This window comes from Vitis vinifera, chromosome 7, assembly GCF_030704535.1.
Source record: "Vitis vinifera cultivar Pinot Noir 40024 chromosome 7, ASM3070453v1".
In the NCBI taxonomy this organism is placed as follows: Eukaryota; Viridiplantae; Streptophyta; class Magnoliopsida; order Vitales; family Vitaceae; genus Vitis; species Vitis vinifera.
This window is the reverse complement of record NC_081811.1, coordinates 8,252,529-8,259,195: the sequence shown is the minus strand read 5'-3', so window position 1 is coordinate 8,259,195 and position 6,667 is coordinate 8,252,529.

Below are 6,667 nucleotides of genomic sequence, written 5' to 3'. Positions count from 1 at the left end.
TGTATTAGGCTATTAGCAATATGGATTTGGATTTGTTTTTATGCTTGGAGTTCTTTATTTTTAAGTTTTTTGTTGATTAAATTGAAGTTTTGGATGATATTTGATGATTTATGTATTTAGGATAAATAAATGATTGTTAAATTTGATTATATTATATAAAAATATATATGTAAATTAGCATATATAAAAATATATCTTTTAATTTGGTATGAATTTGTATATCACAACTTAATCTTGGCTTTGGTTTTGTATTATAGACATAATGAGGATATTGTATGATTTTTTCGATGATGAGATATTGCTTCTAGATATATTTTTTCTTATGAATGTCTTTATTATGAGTATTTGCTAAGTGTTTGAAATAAGTTATCCATTTAAGTCTTAGGATCACTTTTGGTATTTTATATGGTTTCATTTTTTAATTGTATGTTTGTTGGAAATTTTAAACTTGGTGTTGTATACTATTCGAATTTCCTATATCTTAATTTAAGCTGTACACACATCATGTTAAAGATGAGGTTTTGATTGTGTTAATTATTACTCTTTTGTAAGCTAACCCTCTTCTAGCTATATGTAAGCGCATTGTGAGTTGTGTGTGCTATTCAGCCATGTCTCTTACACTTTCTAATTCTTTAATTTTGTAAATATGCAAACCTTGTTTATGAGCTTTCTAATATATGATATTGTTTTGATTGCTTTGATTATTGTTTGATTATTTGAATGGATGTAATGCATGTTGTATGTTATATTTGTTAAACTAACTTTGACGTTTTCATGAAAGCGCTTTGGGATGAGTTCAAGTACGCTTGTCTTCCATTCTCATGTGATTAACTTCTTTGTATGTTCGTTTTGGTGTGAATAAGGTGTTGTTTGGTTTTAGATATAATCACCTTTGCTATCTTATGGTATCCATGATTTATCGATAAATTGTATTATTCCTTTTAATCTAGTCAGTAGAAACCTGCTTTTAGGGCTTAGAAGGGTGCTACCTAAATAATATATTCTCAATAAGTAACTTGACGTCCAGACTTAGACTCGGGTTTTCAAAGACACGCTTTTCCAAAAATGAGGAGTCATTTTTTTAGGGTTTTATTTTCCTTTTTAAAATAAATAAAAATAAATGGAAACTCTAGTTTTATAAAAATCAGTTTTTCACCAAGAAAAAAAGTCTTGCCGTCAAGTGGGAGACACATGTGAAAAATATAGGTCCACATATACGTTCTCTAGCTTTAAAAGGTCGCCTTGTCATTTTACATTTAATGTAGGATTCACATAATGGAACCGACATTTCTAATGGACCTAAACTCACCAATCTTTAGATCCTATTCAAGTTAATATGACCCAACCTTAGGTATCAAATGTATATTTGATTAGTGGTAGGTTATTTTCTTTTATGAGTTAACGTATTCTCGACTTGGTTAATTTCCATAAAAGTTGCAGTGATATAAAAGAAAATGAATATCTCATTTTACATATATTAGAGACTGAAATTAAATTCTTTCTAGACTCCACCACATATAAGCAATCTTAGAGTTCTAGAACATTATTCTCTCCAACTAGTGGTCTAATTGTTCCCATAGTATAAACAACTATTTGAGCAAAAGAGGCAAGAGTCAAGTCAATCTCTCCATCATTGAGTCATTTCCAGACTTGAAGCCCCTATATAAAGAATTACAAATATGGCCAATGACTCTAAAATCTATCTACCAATAACCAACGAAATCTGCCACTAAGTAAGACTTAATAACTGAAAGTCAGTGATTACTTTCCTTTCTTTTGAGGAACTCAAGGTACTCCTTTTTCTAGTGGCCTTTCTTGCCACGAAGGAGTCTTCCTAGTCACCTTTCCACTCTATCTTTTATCATTTCTTGGATTTAGATGAATTACTAGGATTGGTGTTAAAACTCTTTTTTTTTTTTTTTTTTTGGAAGATTTGGAAGGGTTTTTTGAAACTACATTAATTGAATTTTGATTCTTGAGAATCCCCTTAACCATTTGTGAAAGGTGAATCTCAATAATGGACTACACCTAGAGGGGATGTGAATAGGTGTTGTTGAACTATAAAAAAAATTTCCCAACAAAGGTTACCTAACCTTAGAACTTCTCAATGTAAATAAACTCCTTTTCCAACAACTTTTCAACAAAGCATAAAATCCACTAGCAAATATGTATGCACCAACACTCTCCCAACAATTTATAAATGCAATTCACATGCAAATGTTTCAACACTCCTCAAAATTAATTCAAAAGAATAATTATCTCCTTAACTCATTTCAGTTTACTACAAAATATCATTAACCAAAATGAACAGAAAAGTTATTGAAGATATTCCATGGATAATCACACTTATTTCAACTCATATATCTTTCATTCAACATATATGCCTAAAAAACCAATGATATCGAAAACTAAAAATAAATCAAAGAGTAGAGTGAGAGAAAGAGACAATTGACACTGAATTTTAAAGTGGAAAACCTCCGAAGAGATAAAAAAATCTCAGGCCTACAATCGATAAAAAACATCCACTATGAAGAATAAAAACTGAATACAAGGTTTTACCGAGCTCAAGCCAGTCAATCGTTCTTGGACCACTTGACTAGCACTTTTCACTTTCAACTTTTCACCTTCTTCTTCCGGGGCACACTTGGAGTCTACACCAAGCTTGATCTCGGCCTCTTCTTGAATCCACACAAGAAGAAAATGAGTTTTTGCACAAAAACAAGAGAATGAGAGATGAATGTTTTAAAAATCAACCCATGTTCATTTTCAGAAAATCCATTTAAAAATTTTTCTTAGAAAACTTGGATGAGATTTTCTTAGTAGGCAAACATCCTCAAAACGGTAAGGAATGAGAAACTCTCTCACGGTTGTTGCAGTCTCTCCTCACTAGAAATGAGAAAAGTTTGTATTTAAAAAGCAATAGAAACCTTTAATTTGATGGCTGAAATTTGATCTTAAAAACAGGTTTGTTAGATCGATCTACCTCTGCACCTGGATCAATCCAAAAACAAGGGAACAAAAGCCTTTTAGCAAAAATATTTCTCTTAGCTTTCTTAACTCTTTTAAAGATGAAAAACAGGATTGATTCACTTCATTCAAAACACACTTGGCTACAAACCTCGATCTATAAGCAAAGTCTTAATCTTCAAAGGTCAAGTAGTCCGAAGAAGAATTGGAAAACTGAGTTAGGGGGCACTTAGGAATTCTGTCCAAAATTGTCAACTTAGCTAAACACTCACAATTTGTAATTCTTTCATCAATTCTAGTAATGACTAGATCATCCTATTCATTGAATAGTTCAACTTAAATTGACTAAAGGATGCTGGTAAGGTCTCAAGTACCATGTCAATATTAGTTTCACCGTTATTCTCTACTCTAAGGATCTCCATCTCATTAAAGAGATTGATCATCTTGATCATCTTGATCATATGCTCTTTAACAAGGGTTCCTTTAGACATTTTGGTGTTCATTATGGACCTTAGGGCTGCTTGTCTAGCAAATCGCCCCCTGTCACTAAACATCTCCTACATGTTGAAAAGGATATCATATGCAAAAGAAAATGATTGATGTTGTTGTTGTAGCATATTGTCAAGTGACCCAAGGATGCAACACCTTGTTATCTCATCATCCTTTTTCCACTTTGGGTTTGCTTCCTTTTCATCATATGCTTTTCATTCTATGTGAAGGATTCAAAAGGGGCAATTGATGCAAGTTGTTGAGTCATCCAAAGGAGTTGCTCTACAATAAGGATTGTGATTAAAATCCTCCCTTGGCTTGATTTAATTAATTTGTTTTGGGGTGAGAATGATTGTAAGTGGCCTAAAAGACATGATTATCTATAGAAGATGTAAATTAAATGTGCATTAAAATAATGAATACTTAAAACGGAAAATGAATTAATATTCATTAGTTTTTCAATAATTTTAAATATTTTATAGTACTCTCTAAAACTATAAAATTAATTACTATGGTATCCCAATTTCATAAGAGTTTTCTATCCTACATTGGGCAAGCCTAGATTCTTACAATTAGGTAGAGCAGTTATCTGATCAATTTCACCAACTGTGATCAATCACAAGATAAGACTAACATACCATATATTTGGCCACCCAAAAAGAATGGAAGGGATTACTTTAAGTAGTTGTACCATCCAAATTAAATTAAGTGTATAACCACTACCATTGACATCAATGTTACTGAGTGAAAAAGTTTTATCATAGGATTATCCATTTTTCACTACAAACATATCTAGTTTATCCATAAAGGAAGTTTAGTATCTAATATGGCACCATAAGCATGCCCATCTTTACGAGGCTTGTACCTATTGCCAAATTGAACTTAGTAGTAGGAGCTTGTGGATTTGTCAAGACCCTCTCCCACTTGAGTTTTTGAAAAATAATGAGAGTTTCCAACTTCTTATTTATGGAAAATTTATTTTTCATGAAACATTAATTTTCTCCAAAAATTTTCTAATTATAGAAAGTTCCAAGTTTTCTTTTATTGAAAGCTTGCCAAATTGGACCCATCAGTACTTTAAGAAAAGTCCACTTTCTATTTTTTGCATAAAAAAAATTAGAAAGTGACTTAGGCTCTTTGACAATTGTTTTTAAGAACAATTTTCTATTTTTTAGAATAAAAAAAAATTGAAAAACACGTTTGACAATAAAAAATTATTTTCTATTTTTTTTTTCTATTTTCTATTATCAAAAAACAGAAAATAGGGTGTTTTCATAGAATTTCTTTTAGTTATTTTCAGTTATTTTTTTTAGAGTTGTTTTAAAGAATAATTATATAAACATATATAATGATTAAAAATAAAGTTATGAACATAAAAATTATTTTAAAAACATATTTAAAAATATTAAAAACAAATTAAAATTAATTTTAGGTTCCCAAACAGACTTTTGTTTTACAAAACATTATAAAATAGTTTCAAAAACTGTTCTTAAAAACTATTTTTTTCAGAACTGTTTTAAAAAACAGTTACCAAACAAGACCTTAGACTTTATCATCTTTACTAATCCAATTTAAAATTTCAAAATAGTTTTCTAAATCAACTTTATTTTTCATAATTATTTCCATAATCTAATAATTAATTAATTAATTTCTAAAATTTTATGCACATCCAAAATTGAATCCAATTTTTTTTCATGCATTAAATTTTAAATAATTAATTTTACTTATTTAATTTATAATTACCCATTAAATTGAATTTCATACTTTTTTTAAAAAAAATTATGAAATTTAAATGTTGGATAATTAACTAATTATGACCTCCAAATTAAAATTTCTTAATTATCCTAATTTTGCATTTAAAAAATTCATGGAATTTTTATGCACAATTAAAATCTTAATTTTACCAATTTTAAATTTCCTCATTAATATCAATTTTGCATTTCCAAAATTATAAAGGATTTTTCTTAATCATAAAATTAATTGCATTAAACTTGTATTATCAAACATTTTATGCATCTCTAAAATTATTCAGGCTTCTCAATCCAATAATTTTATGCATCAAAATATTTTTCTAGGATAGATTTTATTATTATTATTCAACTAATACATGCAATCAAAATAATAATAATAATAATAAGCAGTTTAATTTTTAAAATTGTATCCTGGTCCACATAAATTTCCGAATTGAGCTTCTGACCCATAAATTTAAAGCTTGTGACAGCTCATTTAACTTCATTAATGTTAGCAATTAGAGTCATTTATTTCAATTGCATAATCAATGCAATTCAGCAACTCCACAATAAATTCTACTGAATTACTATGGCAATACAACTTCTAATTGCATGAAAGTGGTTCTTAGGAACCTTACAAACCCAAGAAAACAAAATCAACCCATAAATTAAAATCGTAGGCTTGTTGGATTGTTGTTTTTAAAAACTGTTTTGGGAAGCAGTTTTTGAGAACAGTTTTTTGTGTTTTAAAAAAAATAAAAAAATTTGGTTAAATTAATAATTTTTTTTTTAAAATGATTTTTTTAATGAAGTGTTTTCTTTAATTAACATGATGTTATAAATATATAAATAATTTTTATATGTATAATTCATTTAAATTAAAAAAATTATTTCATTTTGAAATCTTTATATCAGTTATAATTTTCTTAAACAAAGAGCTTTTTGAACATTGAAAAAATATGGAGAAAAGAATAATCTATTTTTTAAACAGTGAAAAATAATAATAAAAAAATCTTTTTATTATTTCCAAAAAAATGATTTTTACGAATACAAAAAAAAAAAACACACCTATCCCTAAACATGTTTTTTATTTTTAAGAACAAAAAACAGTTCTTAAAAACAACAATCAAACAGACTCATTCATTCTAGTCGGACTATGGGATATCAAAAGTTGCACAACAAAAATTAACTTCGGTTAAAAATAGTAACCAAACATTCCGATTGGACTATGGGATACCAAAAGTTGCACAACAAAAGTTAGCTTGTGTTTGAAATGGGGTATCAAACCAATCACTCTTATACTATTTGTTGGATGTGAACCTCTTGCCCGCTTGCCATAGCGAAAGACATATATACTCAAGGTAATAAAGTTTTCTATCCTACCATGCTTTTCCAACAAAGTAATAATAGAATTTGTATGGTCAAAAAGTGAGGATCATTTTTTCCAATTAGAAATTATATTTTATTACTTTAATCAAATA